General features: G+C 37.9%; 1 protein-coding gene across 6 annotated transcripts in view; it reads right to left on the minus strand.

Annotated features, from left to right (window-relative positions):
* Positions 1 to 26,646, minus strand: part of LOC102725880 (melanoma-associated antigen B18-like) — a 134,985-nt gene that overhangs the window by 22,724 nt on the left and 85,615 nt on the right. Inside the window, exon 3 of one of the 6 annotated variants that reach the window (XM_081809024.1) lies at positions 6,914 to 7,007. The exons of the other annotated variants lie outside the window; for them this stretch is intronic. The gene's annotated coding sequence lies outside the window, so the exon portion shown is untranslated. The remainder of the gene's footprint in view (positions 1 to 6,913; positions 7,008 to 26,646) is intronic. 6 annotated transcript variants of the gene reach the window in all.

Genomic DNA, 26,646 nt, shown 5'->3' on the forward strand with positions numbered 1-26,646 from the left:
AATTGTACAAGACTGTTGAATCATAGATCTGTACCTCTGAAGCAAATAATACATTATATGTTAAAAAAAAGAAGAAGAAGATAGCAGGAGGGGAAGAATGAAGGGGGGGAAATCGGAGGGGGAGATGAACCATGAGAGACTATGGACTCTGACAAACAAACTGAGGGTTCTAGAGGGGAGGGGGGTGGGGGGATGGGTTAGCCTGGTGATGGGTATTAAAGAGGGCATGTTCTGCATGGAGCACTAGGTGTTATATGCAAACAATGAATCATGGAACACTACATCAAAAACTAATGATGTAATGTATGGTGATTAACATAACATAATAAAAATAAATAAATAAAAAAAATAAAACCCATTACTGAAGCTTTCTAGATAGGAGATGTGAGAATGTGTCATCTTCAGTTCTTCAAGTTGGTGAAAACCGTTCTGGGCGGCACACTTACCATGACCTTGCGACTAAACATATCTCTTACCTGATTTGATTATGACTAACATTTAAATACAGAAGTTGAAGATCCCAGAAATACTGCGGGCATCAGTGTCTATAATATATTGCCCACATTTGGTCTTTTAATCGATAATGCTTATTTTTTGGGTGGGGTCTGATTGTGCCAAGAACTACTGGGAAAATGGCTACCTAGCTGCTCCCGAGCTTTCTCTAACCACGGTCACATCAAAGAGGATAAAAAAAAGATTCAACTCTTTGCTCACTTGGAAGTATATGTTTTTAATTTTCCTTTTGATTTCTTTAGTCTTACTAGTGATTCATAAGCCAAGAAGTAAATCGATAACTCTTCAAGGAAGACTGAGTTTATGGGAAAATCTCTGCTCAAGAAAATAATTTGTTCATTCAGGCGAGAGTGTTCTTTTCTGCCAACACCAAATTTTCAAGAAAGATTCTCTGTTAAAACGATGCCTAACAGAAAACACTTCATAACTCACTTCCTATGTACAATAAATCTACTGTAATCCTCTTTATGATGAAACCTGCGAGTTTCAGAAGGTCCCTGGCTCCCCAGAAGAGCACTACAGCACCAGTAAAGTGTTCTATATCCACTCAGAGCTTCACAGTAGAAAACACAGGGATAGCAAGAATTCGGAAACCAAGCTTTACCTCAAAAAAACCTCTGTACTGTATTAAGTAATTTATCAAGAATTTCGGGGCAACAGAATTGCTGTGGTGCTCTACTGAAAAGGAATTTTCAGAAGTTCCAGTGCCTGAATAACTCAGAAAATTGCCACGGAAAAAAGAACTTTGCAACTTAAAGTTTATCTAGTAGGAATACTGCACTTTTTGCGAAGTCTAAACTTAGGTCATTTTGTCAGTTTCTATTGGTGGAGCAACATGAGACTTGTCAAAAGTGAAAACAACAGACATTTGAGCACATTTGAATATATATATATATAGTCATGCTAACCATGTTTTAAGGAGCTGGAAAATAAGTTTTTTACTTATGGGATTGCTAAGGCAGATACAATGGTGAACAGATAAACATAGCTCCCATAATGTAATGACACTGGTCTTGATCCTACAACTTCTTAAGTTTGATGGCATCTTTAGTGGTTACACCGGCAGACCAATCACTTTCTTCTTACCGTGCCTTGACTCCTCACTCCAAGAAAGCAACATGCTACATAATTTAAAGCTCTCCTCTTACAAGGAATCAAAGTTTTAGAATTTCAGAGCCAAAAATACTTTGGGGACTCCTGAGGTGGCAGGACATTAATGGGGAGGGTATGGTCTTTGCAACCAACAAACTTGCTTTATTATTATTTAAATATTTTATTTATTTATTTGACAGAGAGAGACACAGCAAGAGGGAACACAAGCAGAGGGAGTGAGAGAGGGAGAAGCAGGCTTCCCGCTGAGAAGGGAGCCCGATGCGGGGCTTGATCCCAGGACTCTGAGATAATGACCTGAGCCAAAGGCAGACGCTTAACCCACTGAGCCACCCAGGCGCCCCAAGAAACTTGGTTTTAAGCCCAGCCTGGGCAACTCACCAGCAGTACGTCAATCTAGTCAACCACATTTACATGGTCTTGATTTTATCATTTATAAAATAATATTATTAGCTGTCACTGGAGATTAAAATTTTAAAAAGTAAAAACATAGCTTTTTAAAATGTATTTTGTTTGGGGCACCTGGGTGGCCCAGTTGGTTAAGTGGCTGCCTTCGGCTCAGGTCATGATCCCGGGGTCCTGGGATCGAGTCCCGACATCAGGCTCCCTGCTCAGTGGGGAGCCTGCTTCTCCCTCTCCCTTTGCCTGTTGCTATGCCTACTTGTGCTCTCTGTCAAATAAATAAAATCTTAAAAAATTAAAAAAAATGTATTTTGTTTGTATGTGTATGTGCATATGTACCCAGGCAATGCCTGTTATAGATGGCAGGGATTGTTCTGAAATTTGGAGGAAGATATTTAAGTCTGCGAGGAGCCTCACTGGAAGCATTATATAGCAAACTACAGGTGGAAGAAATCATGTGGCCACATAATATTAGTCCAACTTTTATTATGGAAGAAACAGTTTTCCCCATGCGGCCTGTTTAGTATGCTTTGTGTGCAGAACCTGATTTTGGCAGTTTCCACCTGCTCACAGTTACCCCACTGGGTTTAAGAAGTGAGCACACAAGCCTCCAGTGCATCTCCTGGGGAAAAGAGAACAAAGTGGGAGGGTATCTCTACAATGTCTGGCTCATCTTGTGCTTCCAACACTGATTAATGTGTACAATTTTCTCTTAATTCACTGGTGATAAATCTTTGATTTGATGCTCCTACTGTGAGTGTGTTCTAGAGGGTCTTTTTGCTCAGCTGAAATAACACTTAACTCACAGAGTTGTTTTGAGGGTCAAACTAGCTACTATTCCTGAACAGCCTTAAAAACACAAAATAGAGTTCAAGAAAATGCTAATGTACTGACATTAAATGTGTTATAATGCCTATGTTTTAATCTGCCTCTTTTTCTTCATTGCTTTGTTTTTACAGGTAATAAGTGCTAATTCTACGTTTAAAAAAAAGAGAAGGAAATACGGAGTAGGAGTAAAATTAATTTCTTTCTAATGAAAACTCACCACCTAGAGAAAAACACCAGGTTTCATGGCATTTGTGTATTTAGTTTTACACACACACAAAAATGCTATGCACATTTGTCTGAAAACTTGTACATAGATAACATAGTTTTACATCATGATTTGTAATGGTGCATAGTACTCCATTATAGAAGTGTAACATAATGTTCTTGCCCCATCCCCCTTTGTGCAATATTTACGTTTTCAAATTTTTCACACTTTTAAGCAATTGTATAAACTTTGTGTATGTATATATATACATACACACACATATACATAATAATTTTAATATATTTGATAGTTACATCCAAAAAGTTAGTAGACTGCAGAATGCCTATTTCCCAACATTCAAATCAATACTGACTATTCTCCTTTTTTAATCATTGGCAATTTAATCACCTGAAAATTACATTTTATGGTTGTTTGTATTGCACTTCTTTGGCTAAGTGTAAGGCTGTATTTATTTTTTATATTTATTGACCATTAATATTATTCCTATTAAACTATAAATTTCCTGTAAGCTTCCAATAAATTGTGAAATTTCTGACATTCTACTCTTTTCCCATTACATAGCACTACACCAAGCACTAAGTAGCAATCAATAGATACTTATATTTGTTTTCTAAAATGTTTGTTTAGGGAAACAAAAAGCAGAATCAGACCTATAAATACAGAGAACAGACTGATAGTTGCCAGAGGGGAGGGGGGTGGAGGATGGACAAAATGGGTGAAGGGAAGTGGGAGATACAGGCTTCCAGTTATGGACTGAATAAGTCACGGGAATACAGGGAACAGCACAGGGAATATAGTTAATGGTATTGAAATAGCGTTGTATGATGACAGATGGTAGCTAAACTCTTGGTGAGCACAGCATAATATATAAACTTGTTGAGTCACTATGTTGTACACCTGAAACTAATGTAATATTGTGTGTCAATTATCCTCAAAAAAATGCTTGTTTAGGTCATTTTTATTCTATTGGAGAATTTATAGTTTTTTTATTTAATTATCAAGAGGCATTAATAAATGAGATATATATAATATTATATAAATATATACTAAATATAGTATCCCTTTCCTTTGTGTGTGTGTATATATATATATATACACACACACATATAAAATATATGCCAACTCTACTATATACCTGTTATACTACAAAATATGTAATGTTTTTCTATTTGTCACTTGCCTTTCAACTTATATATTAGGATTGTGCCAAAATTATTTTATATAAACTTTTTGAAAATGTCACTCTTTTATATTATTATGATGCTTTGAAAGTTTTCTCCAACCCCAAATTATATATATATGTGTCTACGTTTTTTCTAGTAATGGTACAATTTGACCTTTCACATTTAATAAAACCCATCTGCTACTGTTCTAAGAGGTGAAGAGGGTTTAGAGTTAGTCAAGAAAACTCACCCTTTGTATTTTTCCTTTCCACAGCAAGAGCACACCTGTGCCTTGGCCCTGAGGAGCACGCAGACTATTAGTAGCAAAGAAGCCGGCTTGTTTTGTGCACCAAAGGTAAGACAAACACCTGTTGCCAACTCAGTACGTGCCCTGGTACAACAATGCTCACTGGCAACCCAGTCTCTGTGTTCTATTCTGACCTCTTGTAATGGTCCAGCCAGTGAAGGACCATGCTGTTGATGCTTGGTATTTGTTGCTGGTTGGCTTTCTTTTCCTCACTCTTATTTCATCCAAAGATGCAACAGTGGTCACTGATGTCAATGGATATTGTTGGCCTTCTGTGGAAAAATAACCCCAACTGCTGCCCCAACCTTCTAGTGAGCACGTTGCATCATCCCTCTAAATACACTATGGAAAAAGTGTCCCTTCATATATAAACTAGGTGACTGAGCCCTGTCAAGCCCTTTCAGAGTATTTCTGGTTAGGAATGTGGTCCTACATGCCTCTTAATCAGGACTAGGTGGCCAGCTACGGTCTGGCTTCTGTTCCCAGACATAAACAGAGGAGAGGTAGCAAGAGCAGATATTACAAGGGAAGATCCAGGGAAATCCTCCACAATTAGCCCTCAAGTATCTGCTTGAGATTGGTCACATGCATTGTACTGTATCCTTGCCGTTCAAAAAAAAGAGGGGGGTTTTATATTGTAGTACTCCATTTACATAGCATTCTTAAAATAACAAAATTACAGAGATGGAAAGCATATTAGTTGTTATCACGGTTCAGGGCTGGGAAGTATGCTACTATTGAAGGGAAGCACATGGGCGTTCCTTTCTCACAATGGAACAGTTTGGTATATTGATTGTGGCTGTAGTTACATGAACCTACATGTGTGGTAAGATTCACAGAACTACACACACACACACACACAAAGTGCTTGTAAAAAGTGGTGACATCTGAGTAATCTCTGTAGTCCTGGTTTTGATACTGTACTATAATTCTCCATGGTTTTATTGTTGGAGGCAGCTGGACGTAAGGTACAGGCGATCTCTCTGTACTATTTTTGCAACTTCCTATGATCCTATAATTATTTCGAAACAAAAAAAACAAACAAACACAAAACTAACACAAAGCCCTTTCCAATAAAAGATGGTATTTGGAGTAAGTTATTTCCAGCTTTATAAATGCGAAGGGATAGTTTTTCTACACAGTCAGAGGCAGAAAGTAAACCAAATACGACAGTATCTGCAGAATGAAGAGAAAGCACTGAGGTCTTCAGTTTTCCCGTACCTTGCATGCCTTAAAAACAAACTGGACTCGAAGACTAGAAGTCAGTGAACCTCCAATATTCAGTGCACTTTTTACATCATCTGTGTTTGGACTGAATGTTTGTGTACCTCAAAATTTATACATTGAAATGCTAACCAATGGTATTTGGAGGTAGAGCCCAGGGGAGGTACTTAGGTTTAGATGAGGTCATGAGGGTGGAGCTCCCATGATAGGGTTAGCATCCTTATAAAAAGAGGAAGAGAGACCAAAGCTTGCTCATGCTTTTGCCGCCCCTCTCTGTTTCTCTCTCTGCCAAGTGAGGACACAGCAAGAAGGCAGCCATCTGCAAGCCAGGGAAAGGGCCCTCACTAGGGAACCAAAGCTGCCATCACCTTGATTTTGGACTCCCAGCCTCCAGAACCGTGAGAAATAAATATCTGCAGTTTATGCCACCCAGTCTATGGTATTTTGTTATGGCAGCCTGAACAAACACAGTCTGGGAAACCCTCCTGAAATCCCTAGCATAAATAAGTGACTTTTTTTTATTCTCCCATAAGATTTGGATTCTTTACTACTGAATACAGTGAGATGGTATTCATTTCCTTACATGTCTGATATCCCACTGGGTTGCGAATAACAGAGGATTCTACTTATCTTCCTCTCCCCCCACGATATGGCATGCCTGGAATGTGTAGATACTGTCTTAGTCTGTTCAGGCTGCTATAACAAAACACCACAAACTGGGTGGCTTATAAATAACAGAAATTTATTTCTCATAGCTGTGGAGGCTGGGAAGTCCAAGATCAGGCACTGGCAGATTTGGTGTGTCACGAGAGCCCACTTCCTAGAAGGCTGTCTTTTTGCTATAACTTCACATGGCAAAAGAGCCTAGGGTTCTCTCTGGGGCCTCTTTGATATGAGCACTAATCCCATTCATGAGGCTCTGCCCTTACAGCCTGATGATCACTTCTCAAAGGCCCCATCTTTTAATACCATCACCTTGTGGGACAGAATTTTAACATACGAATTTGGGGAGAACACAGACATTTAGTCTATAGCAGGTACTAATAAAATTCTGTTGAGAAATACTAATGAAGTAAACCTGAATGAAAGCATGAACGAGCAAGAAGAGTCAAATACTGTATAAACATATAGAATACACACCTGTGTCCTGTAGTCCCATGATATTATGATGTGATTTTTGTCTCCCATTTTATCTGTTAATTAGCTTGTTTCTTAGGTTTTTTGAAATTAAGAGCTGAAAGAAAGGGTGTAGGGTTGAGGTCAGGGTTAAGGTTAAAGTAGAGGGTACGGGTGGAGTGACAGTAAAGAAAATCAGATAACTAAATTGTGTTTGTTAAGGCTAAATTTTCTCACAGAGTGACAGTAGTTTACACTGAATTAAATAAGATGGGAAATGATTTCTCTGTCACATGTAGACATGTGTCCAGTAGTGAGTTTTCCAGGCTGGGAGGATGGAATTGCCACAAGCTGGGACCAGGTTCCTTCCATCTTGTTCCACCACCTGCTGGGCTGGTTTCCTCCTCTGCATGGTAGAGTTTGGCCACTGCCACAACCAAATTCTAGCTTACAGACAGAGGAAAGATAACGTCTAGGACCAGCAGCTTTGCTTCTAAGATGACATGAGTGGTTTCATGCCGTGTCTTGAGCCTAGTTAGTGGAAAGGGAGTCTAGGAAATGTAGGCTGTGCTGCAGAGGCATTCTGTAGATTCTCAAGAGACATGTAATAACACACAGCTATGCATTTGTCTATAACATCTGAAAATCAATCAAGTGTATTGATTACTCACTTTTCTGTGAGGCTATATTTGAATTCACTTCCTAGCTCTACAACATACTAATTGTGTTGACCTTGAATCTGAACTTCAGTTGTTTTTCATCCTTAAACAGTTACACTGACACCTTTCAAGACTGCTTTGTGACAACTGTGATAATTAAACAAGATAATTTATTGTGACAATTACATGTGATAACGAATATAAGATGCTTCTCATAGATTCTGTGCTCAAAAATGGTAGCTATTATTTGTAGATGGTCACATTTCATTATCATCTTTTAAAATGTTTACTAGATGTCCTTATTTTAAGACCATTCCTATGCAAAATCAACTGTGTAGCATGACAAAACTTGTTCTTTTTGGCTTGCTAGGTTTAGTGGAAGGTTGGGGATTAAATCCCTCAAACCAGTGCAAAAAAACTAACTCACACATTAGTTACTAGATGCAGAACCAAATGTGCCAGCCATCAGTATATTTCATAGATAGTAAAGACAGTCGCATTTGAGAAATATTTTCCAGTAATTTTCAAAGCTTAATATATTCCTAGATTTTTATCTATTCGAATATATAAAAGAGAGAGCATATATTCTGGGAAATTTTTAAACTCTGCATTAATCATGTTGATAACTTTGCAGTCTGCATTTTTGTAAATATATGAGATGGATGTAAAGGAAATAAAAATATGTACACATTTAGCATAAACCTGTAAATCAGGAGACTAAGGAGTACGAGAATACAGTTAACACGTGATTACTGTGCTTCAATTAAAACATATTTCTAAATTTAAAGTAGAGCTCTGACTTATTTTAAGAAAATTCTGTATTATTCTTCACACTTATATTAAGGTTCAATTCTAGCATATATACAATGTACTAGATAAGGGATGATAAAAAGTTTATATCCTGCATGCCAAATTCTGATCAATGGCCAGTGGTTACCTGTTGGGTTGTGTTCATAATGATTCTGAAGTCATGTTTGACATGAGTGGGAAAGAAGTCTGGAATTAGTTGGTCATGTCTGTTATGAGCACTGCAGGACACATCTAGGCATTTGTTTGGGTTCCTGTCACCTTGCATTATAATGCAGGCTGGCTCTTCAATGATTAGTACAGTGCCTGGAACAAATGTGCGCATTGTTATCCCCATGAATGAACTAATGAATTCCCTTTTAGTGACTTCATTTTTCCCAAATAAGTTATTATGATTTGAATCTTTCAAAAGACTTGATATAGTAAAAGTATTAGGTTCATATCAAAAGTGAAAGGAAGATACAGATATTTCTCATATACCCTCTGGCCCCACACATACATAGCATCTTCTGTTATCAACATCTTCACCAGGGTGGTACATTTGTTACAAATGATGTACTGACATTGACACATCATAATCACCCAAAGCCAGGATTTCACATTAAGGAACTCTTAGTGTTATACATTCTATGGGTTTAGTCAAATGTATAATGGCATGTATCTATCATAAATAGTATTGTAATAGAGTATTTTCAATGCCCTAAAAATTTACTGGGCTCTGCCTATTCATCCTTTCTGCCCCCACCTCTGGCAACCACTGATCTTTTTACTGTCTCCAGAGTTTTGCTTTTGCCAGATTGTTATACAGTTGAAATCATACAGTATGTAGCCTTTTTAGATTAGCTTCTTTTACTTAGTAATATGCATTTAAGCTTCTTCCATATCTTTTCATGGCTTGATAGCTCGTTTCTTTTTAGCACAGAATAATATTCCATTGTCAGGGTGTACCACAGTTTATCCATTCACCTGCTGAAGGACATTATGAGCGTTTCCAAGTTTTGGCAATTATGAATAAAGCTGCTATAAATATGCACTGGCAAGTTTTTCTGTGGACATAAGTTATCAACTCCTTAGGGTAATACCAAGGAGTGCAAGTGCTCGACTGTATGGAAAGAATATGTTTAGTTTCGTAAGAAATTGCCAGAGTGTCTTCCAAAGTGGCTGTACCATTTTGCATTCCCACCAGCCATGCGAGTTCCTCTTGCTCCAAATCTTCACCAGCATTTGGTGCTGTTAGTGTTCAGGACTCTGGCCATTCTAATAGGTGTGTGGTGGTATCTCATTATTTTAATTTGCATTCATGATGTATAAAGCATCTTTTCATATGCTTATTTGCCATCTGTATATCTTCTTTGGTGAGGTGTCTGTTCAAATCTATGGCCTATTTTTTTATTTTATTTTTATGTAGGCTCCATGCCCAACATGGGATTTGAACTCAAGACCCTGAGATTAAGAGTCGCACGCTCTACCGACTGAGCCAGCCAGGCACCCGTCTATGGTCCATTTATTAATCGTGTTGTATGTTTTGTTTTTCCTGAGTTTTGCAAGTTCTTTGGACGTTTTGGATAACAGTCCTTTATCAAATGTCTCTTTTGCAAATATTTTTTTTAACTCTACACACTTGCCCTGGACCTAGTGCCACAGACTGAATTACCATCTACATTTGGGGGCCTGGTTGCATTGTTTCACTAACACGGGTACTACTATCAATCTCCTTTATTTCTCGCCATCTCCCACTTTCAGACAACAAACTATGAGGGCTGTCTGCCAGGGAACTTTCTGATCAAAGGAGAGGAGAACTTGTTGGGTCCATCCCTTCTCTTCTCATCCTTTAAACTCAGACATGATGCCTGGATCTGGGGCAGCAAAATACCATTAAGAGGAGACATTAAACAAAAACAAAAACAATCAAACAAAAACCCAGAACACTCTAGGTTATAGAAGAACAGAAATCTAAAAAGTGGCAAGATTTTTATGGCATTTTTGAGCAAAAAAAAAAAAAAAAAAAAAACGCCTAAAACTGCCTGCCTCAAATTATTTTTATATAGGAAAAATAAACGCGTGTTTTACAAGCCACTATTAGTCATATTTTCTGCTCTGTGGTGTTAAAAACCTTCATAAGATATAAAGATATTAGATATCTTAGATATAAGATACTACCTTGACTGTGGTGAAGGTAACACGAATGTATACACATGTCCAGACTCACAAAATTGTATGTTTTAATTAGGTGCGGTTTTTATATACCAATTACACCTCAATAAAGCAATGGAGGAAAGATACAAAATCCAAATCACTGCCCTGAACTCCAGAACTGAGCTGTCTACCCAGCATGTGCCTTTGGATATCTCGGAATGCCTCACGCCCACGCAAGCCCAGAATGGGCATCATCACGTTCTCCCTGCAAAACTGCCTTTCCTCTGGTCTCCTCTCATTAATGCATGGCACAGAAACTTTGGTGGTTTTCTTGCTGGCTCACTCCTGCTTTCTCACTCCCACATCAAGTTCAGTAAGGACTGTTGATACTGCCTCCAAAATATCCTTGACATTTGTCTCCTCAGCCCTACTTCTGCTATCTTATTTTGGAATATTTCATTGTATTTTTTAAAATGTAAAATATAATTAATACACAGAGGAGAGCGTATACATACATGGGCAACATAGTACTTTCTTAGGAAGCAAATACCCATCTCCCATTCCCTCCTCCAGTGTATTCTCTATGAGGTTACCACAGTAGTATTTCTATACTATGAGTAAGATTATGCCACTGCCTATTTTAATGTTTCAAAAGCTTCCCATTTGGGCTCAGAATAAAATTCAAACTCTGTAACGCTCCTTTTGATGCACTTCTTGAATCCTGCTCTGGTCAACTTCTCTTGTTCTGTCTCTGAAGGGACCTTGCCATATGCCTAGCACCTTGCACATCACCCTTTAACAAAAAGAACTTCACAGACTTGGCTTTATCTTATCTCCTCCACCAGACTCTGACCTCCACCAGGCTGGAGATATATCTCACTGACTACTCTATACCCAGTGCCTAACCCCACCTGGCCCAATATAAGCATTCATAAAATATATGGAAAATCTGAATGGGAAAATTCCAAGCTTCTTTAGAATCAGATCTTCATAAATAGCTTTACACTTTAAAATTGCTTTGTTAAATATTAAGCTGATATAAGAATTCATCCCCTGGGGTGCCTGGGTGGCTCAGTCAGTTAAGCATCTTGCCTTCGGCTCAGGTCATGATCCCAGGGTCCTGGGATCGAGCCCCATGTCGAGTTCTCTGCTCATCGGGGAGCCTGCTTCCCCCTCTCCCTCTGCCTGCCACTCTGCCTACTTGTGTGCGCTCTCTCTATCAAATAAGTAAAATCTTAAAAAAAAAAAAAAAGAATTCATCCCCGTTGTACAACAAAATAATATACAAATAAATAAAAAAAAAAAAACCCTCCTCTCCTCCTCCTCAATACTTCTCCAATTCAGAGTAACCACCTGTATCAGCCTTATGTGTAAAAAAGCAGCTTTGTGTGCATTATACCTGGATTGGCTCTGTATTAGTTTTATATTGCTGCCATAATAAATTACTACAAACTTAGTGGCTTAAAACAATACCCATGTATTAGCTCACATTTCTGCATGCATAGATTCTCTACTTAGGGCTTCCCAAGTCCAAAGTCAAGGTTTTGGCTGGCTGTGTTCTCACCTGGAGCTTAGAGTCTTCTTCCAAGCTCATTTCTGTCATTAGCAGAATTTAGTTCCTTGTGATTGTAGGACTGAGATCCCTGTTTACCTGCTGGCTGTAGACTGTGGACCATTCTCAGCTCTTCAAGGCTGCCTGCATTCCATCTCATATAGTCACTTCAACTGCAAATCAGCAGTGGTACTTTAAGTCCTTCTCATGATTCAGATATCTTTCACATCTGCCATCAGCCAGCCAAAGTTCTCAAGTGATTAGCAGATGCATCTAGATCATCTCTTTACCTTACTCAAGCGTAACTGTGCCATATGACACAACATAACTGCAGAAGTACAATTTCATCATCTTCACAGGATCTGCAGATTAGAGAATAGCTTTGCAAGTATATTAGAAATTCTGCTTATCACACGCTCATTGGCTCACAATAGACACCATTCTCCAAGTGCCATTTTTTCCCTACTCACAAAATACCTTAGTGATATTCCCATTTTAACTGGCATATAATATTTCATATTCTATGTGTAATAAAGTCTATTTAATCAATTTCCTGTTGATGGGGATTTCAGTGTTGAATTTTGAATTATTACATAAAGATAGCGGTTGTTAAAGCCACAGACTCTGGCACTGCATATTACAAGTAGACTGAAGTATGTGCTCCATAGAAGAAACTTTAAGAAGATTATTTCCAACACCTAGTAAACAAAGTGAATTCTTGACTTTGGAAAAATTATCAGAAGCGTTCTTTATAGACAGAGACAAAGATAGGCAGGGAAATAGGGATACATCTATACAGAGAGAGAACACTTTAAAATGTTAAATTCTAGCATTACTGTTTTGAATTTTGATTTTCTAGTCAAGACATATGTTCAAAACTCAGAATCTCATAAACCCTTGTTATGATGTTCCTGGTAACATCTCCACAGTAGTGTCTATGAACTTCAAGGAACATTTCTTTATGTCATAGTTGTTTACGTGTCTGTCTAACCTACTGATTTACCTGAGTATAAGTATTGCCTCATTTGGTTTTATTGCCTTCACAGCTTCTTTTACCTGAAGTAGAAAATTATCATGTAGTGTTTGCAGACTGCAGTCAGATAGGTTGGTCAAATGCAAATAACAGAATTGGTATTCTCAAATTCTGTCTCTATATGGGTCCATTTGCCTGCCTATAGTAAAGTGTCTTTACTCTTCATGGCTTTTCTCTCCCTCTGTCCCAACAAGCTCTGCCACTTGCTAACTGTGGGATATTGAGAATATCTTTAAAAACTTATTAAACAAATGAATGTAGGGGCGCCTGGCTGGCTCAGCTGATTGAATGTCTAACTCTTGATTTCTGCTCAAGTCATGAACTCAGGGTCCTGCTCAGCAGAGTCTGCTTGAGATTCTCTCTCTCCCTCTGCCCCCCCACTTGTGTGTGCACTCTCTCTCTCTCTCTCAAATAATCTTAAAAAAAAAAAAAGAAATTAAAAACAAGAAGGTGGATTTACAGAAAAGTTGAAAAGATAGTACAGACAGTTCCTATATACCCTTCACCCAGCTTCCTCTAATCTTATCTTACATAACTATGGTACATTTATTAAAACTAAGAAATTTACAGTGGTACAATATTATTCACTCTAGACTTTATTCATTTTTTTTTAAAGATTTTATTTATTTATTTGACTGAGAGAGACTCAGAGAAAGAGGGAACACAAGCAGGGGGAGTGGGAGAGGGAGAAGCAGACTCCCCGCTGAGCAGGGAGCCTGATGTGGGGCTCGATCCCAGGGCCCTGGGACCATGACCTGAGCCGAAGGCAGATGCTTAATGACTGATCCACCCAGGTGCCCCGACTTTATTCGTTTTTTTGCCAGTTTTTCCATTAATGCCTTTTCTGTTCCAGGGTCCAATTCAGGATCCCATGCTGTATTTAGTCATTGTGTCTCTTTACTATCCTTGAGAGATGTTTTTCAAACATAAATTGGGGATAATATCCATACCAACTTATAAGTTCCTTGCAAGAGGTAGGTGAGCAAGCATGGGCTACACACTTTGGACAGATTATAGCATATGATATCTGCTATGTTAGAAAAAGAGAGGTGACAAATATTCTTGTACTTGAATATTTGTGGGAATATTCATTATTTCTTCTGGATCAGAGACTTAGAAATGGAATTAAGGGATAAAAAGATAGTTACATTTTAAATTATGACTGGCACAATCAAATTTTTCTACCAAATAATACACTAATATGAATTAGAATATTCATTTTCCTATGTCCTCTCTCATAGTGGATTGTTAACAACTGTTTTTAGTCTAGCCTAGGAGATAGTTAAAAATGATGCCCCTTAGTTTTTAAAACTCAAATATCTCTGATTACTACTATAATAATGCATTCTTTTAAAAGTTTATTGGCCATCTGGGGGTGCCTGTCTGGCTCAGTCAGTAGAGCACATGACTCTTTATCTCAGGGTCATGAGTTTAAGTCCCAGGTTGGGCACAGAGCTTACTTAAAAATAAATAAATAAATAAATAAATAAATAAATAAATAAATAAATAAATAAAAAATAAAGATTTAAGAGTTTATTGGCCATCTGCATTTTTCCTTCTGTCAACTGTCAGGTCATATCCTTTGTACATTTTTCTATTAGGATCTGTGTTTCTTGTTGATTTGTGTGATTTGTCCTATATTCTAGAAGTTAACTCTTTATATGTCATATGCACTGCAATATTTTCTCTCAGTCTTATACTTGAATATTAACTTTAGAGTGCTTTTTAAAAACACTTTGACCATGGTAATCTTTATATAATAAAATTTACTAACATTAATTTTACTTTATGGGTTCTAGATCTAATGTTTCACTTAAGATGGTATTTCTTAAGGTATATGCTATTTTAATAACTTTATAGATATTTTAAAACAGTTACTATATTAATTGATATGGATTTTATTTTTGTATAGGATATAAAGGAAGGTGGTTTCATTATATGTATGTAAACTCCCATATATGCCATAAATTCCATTTAATTTCAATAGAATTATATATTTAAAAATTTAGGCAAATCTACTGTCATATCAGATCATCTGAAATGTTGTTCCCTTCCATTAACCCTGATTATCAGGGTAGCTACATTTTAAATTTCTATTATTATTATCAATATCCAAGGATAAACATACGAAGAAATGGAAAGAGCAAGAGAGTGAGAGAGGGAGTGCATACTGAGAGAAAAATAATCACAAAGCCCAAGCAAAAATTTGCCCATGGGCACAATTATTTTCCAGTGATATATGGGTAATAGTTCTCTGTCTCTCTCTCTCTTAAACACACACATTTACGCTCTCAGAATAACAAAATTAAGAGCTCTGATGTATGCATGTGTAATGTCACTTTTTTGTTAAGGATTTTATTTATTTATTAGAGAGAAAGAAGGCAAGAGTGGGGGGAGGAGCAGAGAGAGAGGCATAAGGACAAGCAGACTCCATGCTGAGCAAGGAGCTGGACATGGGGCTCGATCTCATGACCCTGAGATCATGACCTGAGCCAAAATCAAGAGTCGGATGCTTAACCAACTGAGCCACCCAGGCACCCCTGTAATGTCACTTTTAATCATAAAAATGTGTGTTCTGTGAATAAAATTAGTCACCTATTCATTTGGAATGTTAGAAAATTCAATGTAATTCTGATAACGGCATTAATGAAAACTGGTTTCTGATACCCAGCATCCTTTTTACTACATTAAAACTTAAAATGCAAAAAAAGCAGATTTTATGAAACCTTGATTTTATATTAAAGGCATAACAATTCACATGCGAGTATGATTGTGATGAGAAGCTACTCTTAGAGCCACCTCCACTCTACTCTGCACCCTTTTAGAAATTTTTAAAGCCTCCCTCTGGGCAGTTCCCTATGGCTTGGGTACAAACAGTACTTCTTTTGTTAGGAAAAAAGTATCCCATCTTCTGTAAGCCTCAATTCCACTCAAGGGTGCAGGGCTTAGCTAGGCAAGCATGGGCTGAATTTGTACCCCAACTCACCCCCATAGCCAGGTGACTGTATGCAGAGCAAAATGCCCAACCATGTGCAGCATTTCTGATGCCTCTGACTTGAAACACTCATTAAAAGCTTCACTAATGGGCACTGGGTGGCTCAGTCGCTTAAGCGTCTGCCTTAGGCTCAGGTCATGATCCCAGGGTCCTGGGATCAAGCCCCGCATCAGGCTCCCTGCTCAGTGCGGAGTCTGCTTCTGCCTCTCCCTCAGATTATGCTCTCTCTGTCTCTCTCTCTCTCAAATAAATAAATAAAATCTTTTAAAAAAAGGTTTAAAAAAAATAAAAGCTTCATTAACTCTACCAGTTTGAAGGTTGATATACTGGTAATACATAATCTCTCTCCAAATCAATATTACAGTAACAGCGTAATAACTAGTGATGAAGGGGAAAGCTCCCAGTCATCCCCTATCAAACAACCTAGAACTAAATTATCAAGATCTGATAAATTGTCACTGGTAATTGATATCGAACTCACTATTACTGCTGATAGAGATACAGCTATTTGTAAAACCAATCAAAGAAATAAATTTACCACTGTGAATATACTATCCATTAACTACACATGATTTTGCGTTTATTTCTAGCTGCATTTAAGTTCATTAGTCCTTTGGGTAGGTTCTGTAATGCCTTATTTTATGGCTCCCAAAATGATATGACCTGAGAATCACTTGGCTCAATTATGTGCATGGAACAGAAAAGTAGGAGGAGAAAGTACTCTGGGTCCACAGAAGCAGTGCCTTAAAGGGCACTAAAGGCAGAGAGAGAATTATTCATCAGAATTAGGAATTAGAGCTGGTCCTCTAAGATTTAAAGGAAAATCTCAAGGGCCTAGAAGTTCCCCTTCTGTTAACTTAATATCTTTACTGAAGCAGGATTCTAATAATCCTCTTACAGAACTGTGTCAGATGGAGCACCATGAAAAAGTAAAGACAACAACCCAACACAATCATTAGTCAGCCTTAACATTATTCTTTCAAAAGATCCCCTGAGATACACATTAGTAAATGTTTGTTGACTACGGACCTTACTGGACAGAAGAAATGTTATTTTTGCTTCTGGTTGTGACAATAAACTGCATAAAAACTGTTAATACACTAAGTGGATATTAACTTTTGATGATCACAAACCCAAAGTATATTTTGAAACAGGCTACTCTTACATATATGTAGGTATTTGTCTCTATGTATCATATAAAAATTATTCTTTTAAAACAAAACAGTACTCTTCTATTTGCTTCCTTAAAACAATCCTTTGCCATATGAGAAATAATTGGATAATTGCATTGTGTAAAGCTGAAAGCTTTTATTAAAGGATGGTTAAAATAATAAATACTCATAGAGAATACAGGCAGTCCTGTATAGAGCAGTAATGGGCCAAAGAGAAGCTGGGCTCATCTACTCCAGTACTCTTCACTAATGCAGGAACTATTTCAGGTTCCAACTTTCTCTTCTCCTGTAATCTTCTACAGCAAGGACGTAATCGGTTGTTAGTTTGAAAATTGGGTGTTTTGTTTTTTGTTTTTTGGGTTTTTTACTCTTTTCTTCTAATTTGGACCCCATCACTATATTTCTTATATAAATGAAAGATCATGAAGGGGAGTAGAATATGCCACCCCAAAATATGCCTCTTTGGCATAAAGGCTGATTATTTTTAAAAAACAGCAGACATAGGAAAAGCTCTGAAAACCAAGTAGGAGTTACCCTTCTTTAAGAGATATTTACATTTATAAGAGAAATCTCCATTTGTACAGATATCTTACTCCCTGTACCAGAAAGAGGAGAATGACTAAATATCTAGAAACTCTTATCAGTTGATAAAGCATGGACTTAAATCTCTGTAACAACCTTACCCTTGTATACTGTACCTTTCCTGAAAACTGGCTGTCCCCTCCCCACCGCCATCAAACATGTTTTGTCTTTAGCTGAAGATGATATTTAAGGTGATGGCTTGGGCCATTTTAAAGAGTTACTCAGTTTTTCCTGGGTGTCCCACATGTCTACAGGAGGTGTCCCTCACATATACAGGAAGAAGTATACATGTTATTAAACTTCTGTTTGTTTTTTTTCATGTTCATCTGTCTTTTTTATTACTGGGGGCAGGGGTCATCTCAACTAAGCATCTAGAAGGGTAGAGGGAAAATTATTTTTTCTTGCCTACAATCTTGTGAAAATTGGTAGTAAGAAACCTCACTAAAATGGAGTCAGGAGGCTTTAACAGGGGGGGATTCTCACACCCTACCACTCATCGTCAATTGCAGACCTAAAAGAAAGAGACTGACCTTGTACTTGGATACTACTTTAGTATTCCAGCCCAAGGCAGAGACGCTTACCCAACCCCCCAAAACCTCAGTTAATGAAAAGCCACCATACTTCAAACTCCCAGTTTACTCCAATGGACATTGAGTTCATAACAGTCCTCCCAACTTACCCCCTTTCTCTTTAAAAATGGTACCTCTCCCTTGTTCCCCAGACTTGCCTATGGTTTTGCCACAGCTTGTCAGTTCCACATTGAAATTCTCTTTTATTCCTGAACAAACCCATCTTTTGCTGGTAAAATAACAGGCAGTTTTTATTTGGTTAAGGTTAACAATCTCTACACATATTTCTTTGTGGCCTGTGTGATGTTTGAGGCAGAACTTCAATTATCAATTACTTACTGGTCATTTCAGTAAAAATACTTACTAAGTCCGTATGTATTTCTGTTATTATTAATTTAGTATTAAAAGATGTGTTTCCTGTATGTTTTACAATGCAGTACTAGAAGCAATTTTTTTCTAGTAGAAGCAAATTTTAATACTATACTCCTGCAGTAAGGATCGGTATTTCACTTAAGATATATATCAATGTGGAAAAACTGTCAAAAGCTGTGGGAAAATGAAACTGGGTGCCTGGCAGGTCAAGAAATGGGTTGTATTTGATGGTAAGAGTACAAATTTATTTTTATGGTGACTGAAAGCCTTGGAATTGTTTTTAGAGAAAGACCAGAAAAGGAGTAGTATTCCTAAGAATCAACCCTAAATTGTACTTGTAATATACATATATCATACTATGTAATCCTAACAATTTACTTCAAAATGGAGAAGGCATTGCCCTGATGTTACAAATAAGGAGTGGTATCAGAAACAATATATTGCCCCACATAGTACACCCAGAGTCAGAGTTGGTCTGATACCAAAATCTATCCCCTTTCCCTCCCTGTCATTTGGGATTGGTGGGGAGAATGTAGGGGATGGGAATGAAACTAAACATACAGAGAATAATACATAGAGAATACAGAATTATTCCAAGACTGTTTCTATAGATGATAGCAGGGGATGCTGAGCTCCTGAACATTGGCTATAGAGGAGAGAATGAGAGGAGAGAACAGATCCAAATAATATCTAAGAGAAAAATACCAGACACGTTGGAGAACAGAGAGAAAACAAAAAAATGGCATTATATTTCAGCTTTGGGGTGATGGAATGAGAGGTGATTTTTATCAAGATTTTAAACAATGCAGAAAAATGCTCCTCCCTCTCCTCCCCATCCCCACCCCCCCGCTTTAGGAGGGGGAAATAATGACTTGATTAATGTTGTTTGTGTTGAATTTTCTTTTAAGGATTATTTATTGGGGTGCCTGGGTGGCTCAGTCATTAAATGTCTGCCTTTAGCTCAGGTCATGATGCCAGGGTCCTGGGATCGAGCCCCACATTGGGCTCCCTGCTCAGCGGGAAGCCTGCTTCTCCCTCTCCCACTCCCCCTGCTTGTGTTCCCTCTTTCGCTGTCTCTCTCTCTGTCAAATAAATAAATAAAATTAAATTTTAAAAAAAGAATTATTTATTTTAGAGAGCGCATGTGAAAGGGAGGGGCAGAGGGAGAGGGAGAGAGAGAGAATCTCAAGCAGACTCCGAGCTGATCGTGGAGCCCGACTTGGGGCTGGATTTCACGACCCTGAGATCATGACCTGAGCCAAAATCAAGAGTCAGATGCTTAACCAACTGAGCCACCCAGGCGCCCCTGTTTGTGTTGAATTTGAAGTGCCCATTTGATAATCAAGTAAAGACATCTACCATGAAATTGGGTAAAAGTATCTAAAGCAGGTAACAAAGGTCTAAGCCCTTATAAGGGTGGTAACTGATCACACACAGAGTGTATGTAAATTGAGATAAGAAGATGGTCATAGCAGTACCCTGACAAACATGAGTATTTAAGGCAGAAGTCCATGAATGTACTTTGAAGGATGTTGAAACCCCTTGAAGTTTTTAACATTTGTATGTGTGAGGGGGATTGTCTGCCATTTTGTAAACAGTGTTCCCAGATTAAAAAGTTTCTCAAATGGGTATTGAGAGAAACAACCCATGAACCTGAGTGTTTCTGCATGTTCTTGCTGGGTGTGCCAAGAATGCAAGGCCACAATGGCTCTTTACTCAAGCCATTTGTTAGGGTTGGGTTAGCAGGAGCAATCCTGAGAAATGGGTAGGCTTATATACTGCTTGCTATAAAAAGGAAGATATCCCAAGCTCAGTATTCTTCAGCTGCAATGCAAACCCACTACATGTGGAACATTCTGGGCCCCATGGGACTCTGGGGAAAAGGGAACCAAAACAAACACCCTGATGCTCATAGGGCCTGTTGTGCTATGAATAATAAAGTCCTTTGTCTTTGATTCAGGAGTCTTATGTCTTCTGTGAGCATCCATAAAAGAGTCGCAAGGCTAGCTTAATAATTGATTAGCTTTTATGTAAAGTGAAATCAAATTTCGCACCTGATAATGGATCACGATGTGGTTCGTAAAAGTTTGACTACCACAGGTAAGAAATTAAAGTTGAGCCTATATGTAAACCTGAGAAGGGATAAAATATAAGAGTGATTTTATGGAAATAAAGGATATGGGAGGTGTAAAGGAAAAAAAAAAAACAGAAGAGAAGATAATCCCCCAAATTTCTGAAGTTCAAGTAAACAAAGACTGAAAATGATAAGTGAACTTGAAAATTAAGTTATTTAGGATCTGAATGGAAGCCAGTTCAGAGGAATGGTGTGGGAAGTAAACTTTGGAATAACTAGGACAGTGGTTCTCAGTCATGTTGGTCTCAGGACTCTTAAACTCATAAATTATTGAGGACTCCCAAGAACCTTAGTAAATGTTGGATATATCTATTGGTATTTAGGTAATAGAAATTAACACTAATGTTTAAAATAAGTATTTACTTATTAATTCATTTTGAAGTAACAATAAACTCACTGCTAAATAACATACTACAGAAAACATGATTTTCCAAAACAAAAAAAAGGGGAAAGAGTGGCACCATTTTACATTGTTGTAAATCTCTTTAGTACCTGACTTAATAGAATGTAAATGGATTCTCTATTTGTTTCTGCACTCAGTCTGCTGTGACATCACATCTTGAGGCCTCTGGAAAATTCTAGTATACATTTATGATTGAGTGAAAAAGGTGAACAGTGTTTTAGTATTATTATGATAATAGTTTTTTTTTTAAGATTTTATTTATTTATTCATGAGAGACAGAGAGAGAGAGAGGCAGAGGCAAAGGGAGAAGCAGGCTCCCCACAGAGCAGGGAGCCCGATGCGGGACTTGATCCCAGGACGCTGGGATCATGACCCGAGCTGAAGGCAGACGCCCAACTGACTGAGCCACCCAGGCATCCCTATTATGATAATAGTTTTGACCTTGAGGCTGCGCTCCCCCCCCACCCCGGAAAGTTTCTCAGGTATGTCCCCAGGGTCCCTGGATCACACTTTGAGAACCACTGGAATAGAAGAAATCTAGATATTTACGTGTGATACCTTTTAGTAGCCATGCCAGCCTCCAAAACAAAGATATTGCCACTGGTGGAAAGGAGTAAGGTGTTCAAGGAAAGGTTAGTTGATTATCTGCTTTGATCTTCTATTAATCTTCTATAAAAGTAAAACTATTAGCTATTAGAAGACAAGTAGTGATTACTCTTGAGCAGGAGGTGAGCAGAAACCCCAAGGGGGCAAAAAGAGGCTTCTAGGGTAGCAAGGTACTGTTTTGTTTTTTTTTTTAAGATTTTATTTATTTATTTGAGAGAGAGAGAGAATGAGAGACAGAGAGCACGAGAGGGAAGAGGGTCAGAGGGAGAAGCAGACCCCCCGCTGAGCAGGGAGCCCGATGTGGGACTCGATCCCGGGACTCCAGGATCATGACCTGAGCTGAAGGCAGTCGCTTAACCAACTGAGCCACCCAGGCGCCCGCAAGGTACTGTTTTTTGATCTAAGTGCTCATTCCATGATCGCATGCAGGTAGTAAAAATTAAATTATATACACTTATCACTCGCGCCTTTGTCGTATATAAACCACACTTAAGTAAAAAGTTAGAATATATAAAAGGAAAGCATAAGTGCCAATCTCATTACCTTTACTACTTTTTAAAACACAAGACTTCACTCTGTCAATGAAATAAGACTGGAATCCAGCATAGTTTGATTGACAGATGATGGAGGCAGAAGCATGTATGTATGAAGTTAAAATTTATATTTGCCAATTTGATACCAAAAAATCAAACTTTTAAAATAGTGACTAAGCTAATCATTCATTAGAGTTATGTGTATACTTCATTTCTATACAAAGTGAATGTTTCTCAGTTGATGACAATCATTACCACATGCCTGACAGGTAGACTGATTTCATTTCCCAGCTCCGTTAGAAGGGAATGGCGCCCCTCCTTTTGTTTCCAGTAAACTCCTCCACCCCTTCAATATTCCCACTCTGCACAAGTTTCTTAAAAGGTAAAATCTTGGCTGGCTTAATGATTCTCTTCACTTGAATGTTGTGAAAGGATATTAATTAATAGTGCTTATCTCTTTCTATCTATTAATTCCAACCTCAGTACGAATGTATTGTTGTTGGACTCTGAGAAAGCGCCAAAAAGAATTTTTAATGTGACACAGAGAAGTTCCCTGAGAGATGGTTTTCTTTGTTATCTATGATTCTCACTTAGTTTGAACAATTTACAGGAAAGTCTCAACACATCTCCAGGGCACATATAAAGCTGTAAGTCTGTAGCACTTACACTAATGTGCTCCCCTGTTAAAGACATCAAGTATGTCATAACTAATAGATGGTTGTTGTGGGCTAGTGAGACTGAATCTGCTTAACACTTTCATGAATATGCCAAAGGAGGGATCACTTCAATTATCTTGGGCATGAAGACTAACTTCTTTACACCTCCATGTAAGGTAGAACAAGTATTTCATAGTTTGTAACAAAGTAAGCATTATTGAATGTAAAAGCAACTCATTCAATGCCATAATGGTGAAATGAACTAAGAGCCATACCACTGGAAAAGGCTTTCCGCAGAGAGCAATTTTGCTTTGCTTAACATCGGGAAAAAGGCTTTAAATAACAGCAGACAATTTATTTGAATAGTACAGAATATTTTTGCCTAGCCATCCCACTAATCCATTGTCTAGTCTTGGAAGAACACTAGAGGCTATCTTAAAATAATAAAAGTATTGTAACTACTTTCACTGTAGGAAACTGCCCTATTCTACAGTGTGATCACTATTAAGGGCAATCATTCATACTTTCATATACTTCTTGTTTACTTTGGAGTTTAAGCAGCATTAATCACCACTCCTTCAGTTGAAAAGCACATTAAAACCAGTGAAGAATGGCTCCTTGCAGTAATATTTACTAGCAACGGCCTCTGATCTGAAACATTAGTGAATCGACTTACAAACACAGAAACGCACAGACACCAGTTTAGATTAAAAAGCAATGCTAAGAAATTTAAACAAGGGGCATCTGGGCAATGAGCTAAGGGAGAAAAAGAAAAGATAGAGAGTTCAATTTTGCAGAGGTTTTTAAGTTGCTGAAGTAATTCCAGTAAGTCCATGATCTCCATGTCATCGGCAGCTAATTAAGATGGGTATACAGCCCGATGTCCTGCTAGTATAAAATTTCACAGGCTGGTATAGCTCAAGGAATGGAGAATTCTTGAATTAAACCAAGTGGTATCAAGGGATTCACTCTCAGAAAGTATGAGACAAGTTAATAGGCTAACCTGAAAAGCATACCTAGGGCATTTTTGCAAAAGTCTCGAATTTCAAGATTAGGTAAATTGAAGGAAGGCCAGGAGGTTCTATGAGATAAAACTACTTGCCCTTTCCACGTTTCATGTTGCACTGAGCTCTACAATTCTGAAATGAGCAATTCCTTATATGTAGATGCTCTGCAACAGTGGTCTTCACATTTTTTCTTTAAGCAGCAGAATCCCCTGGAGGGCTTCTTAAAATGCTGATGGCTGGGTCCCACTGCCAGAGCTCCTGATGTGGAAGGTCCGGATTGGGGCCTGAGAATTTACATTTCGAAGAGATTCCATGCTGATGCTGATGTTGCTCCCCCGGGGATCACACTGGAAAATAGCCACGTTCCTGCCAGTGTTCTCAAAGTTGAACGTGCATATGAATCTCCTGGTTATCTTATTACAATGTATACAGAACACATGGGGACCCTATGAAAATGCAGATTCTTACTCAGTAAACGTGGTGATGCCAATTTCTCCGCTCTGGGGAACAGACTCTGAGAAACAAAGAACTGTAGTCTCTTAGTATGAATCCATTTATCATACCATTCCTTCCTTCATGAGAACAACTGGATAAAGCCTGAAAGCAGTGGGTGGGGCAAGGATTGTGAGGGAGAGAAGAGCAAAAGATTGAAGTGGGGGTTAAGCTCAGAAAGAAGGTGTCATGCTAAAGGCAAACTAAACCAACTTCATAGCTGGCCATTCTGTCACTTTTTTCCCCAGGTAGTATGAAATGTAGACTTTTTAATGGTTTATATTGCATATATCTAACTTTGAAATTAAGTGTTCAGAGCCCAGTAGATCTGAACTAAAACATTCTTACCTATATTCTCTGAATAGGGTTCTTGATTTCTAGAACTTCAAAAGGAAACAGTAGAAACTAGAGAATTACTCCTTCTTTTTATAAAAAGCTCAGTTACCTGTTTTTGTCCTTTCTTTCAAAGTTTATAGCCATCAACTCTCTAGTAGCAATATTCAGCTTTCAATGTATCTAGTGATTATATATATACATATATTTTTTTAAAGGTTTTATTTTTAAGCCATCTCTACACATATCTACTGATTACAGATGAGCCAGTGACTACTGTAGAAGGTAATTAGGCATCTGATGCTATGCTTTCTTAAAAAAAAAAAAAATGTGTACAAATTACACTTGGCAAAGAATAAAGAAAGGAAATAAGAACTCTTACTCCAAACCCAAACTTTTTGTTTACTCTGGTCTCTATGTTGACATATGTTCCAGATCTCCAGTGGAGAATTTCTTGCACATACAAGAGTTTTTTGTATATTTTGGTTAACAGTCCTTTATCCGACATGTCTTTTGCAAATATTTTCTCCCATTCTGTGGCTTGTCTTTTCATTCTCTTATTTTCTCAAAGCACAAGTTTTAAATTTTAATGAAGTCCAACTTATCAATTATTTCTTTGATGGATCATACCTTTAATGTTGTATCTGAGAAATCACCACCATACCCAAGGTAATCTAGATTTTCTCCTGTGTTCTGAGACTTTTATAGTTTTGTATTTTACACTGAGTTTTGTGATCCTTAAGGGATCATTTGTGCCTGTTATAAAACAAGGCTTATAACTCACCATAAGCCACAAGATCGCTCTTCGATAGGGACATTTTAACATTAAATATTTAGCAAGACCCCTTGACAGGTCACTGAGAGATGTGTAAATAATATAACATGGGTAGTGCACTTTATAACAATGATGAAGATTGGTTTGTGTATTCTTAATTATAAAAATTATACCTTACGTCTGAACAAAGTCCAAGGGGACTCTATGGAGAGTAATTGATTACAATGGGTGAGGAAGCAGACAAAAATTACAAGAGAGGTTGAACTTCTTGAAAATAGTAGATTATGGTTTATTTGTCTTTATGTCCCCAATGTGTTGCCTAATGCCTGTGAATCAGATGTAAATAAATGTTGACATATGAGTGCAGGATAGAGTTAACAGCATTAATTTCTTCTCTACTAGTTGTTATGTGTGATAGGATAGGACACCATCCTATCAGACCAATATTATATCCCTTACAGTAGCTATCCTGTTCAGAGTAAGAAAGAGAGAAAGGAAATTCATGTTTATGCAACAAAGAAATTTTACCTATATATCATGTACTAGACACAGTTTGTATACATCATCTTTGGACATAAATAATTTCATTTGCGTTTCTTGAGGTGGCTTTAGATAGAACTTTGATGAAAAGCTAAAGTTGTCAAGGTACTACACTAGCCATAACATGGCCCCACGGTTCAGAGAGTATTCACAAAGGGATGTAGAGATCCTCCATAACAATGGTAAAGTGGCCCCGGGAAAAGCCAAGTAGCCTTCAGCCCTGTTCCGATAGGCCATGCCTGGGCCAGTTGGAATTTTTATGAGCCCACATTACAGTTATTAAGGGTCATATGCAAGTACCATTCCACCTTAGTTCCTCAGTATTTTGGTCTAAGAGTAAGAAGAAGCCCTCTTCACTCTGCTTCAGCCTACAATCAATAGCCTGAAAGTAGGTACTGAGA

The sequence above is a fragment of the Leptonychotes weddellii genome, chromosome X, assembly GCF_054177405.1.
Source record: "Leptonychotes weddellii isolate Sample4059 chromosome X, ASM5417740v2, whole genome shotgun sequence".
Lineage (NCBI taxonomy): Eukaryota > Metazoa > Chordata > Mammalia > Carnivora > Phocidae > Leptonychotes > Leptonychotes weddellii.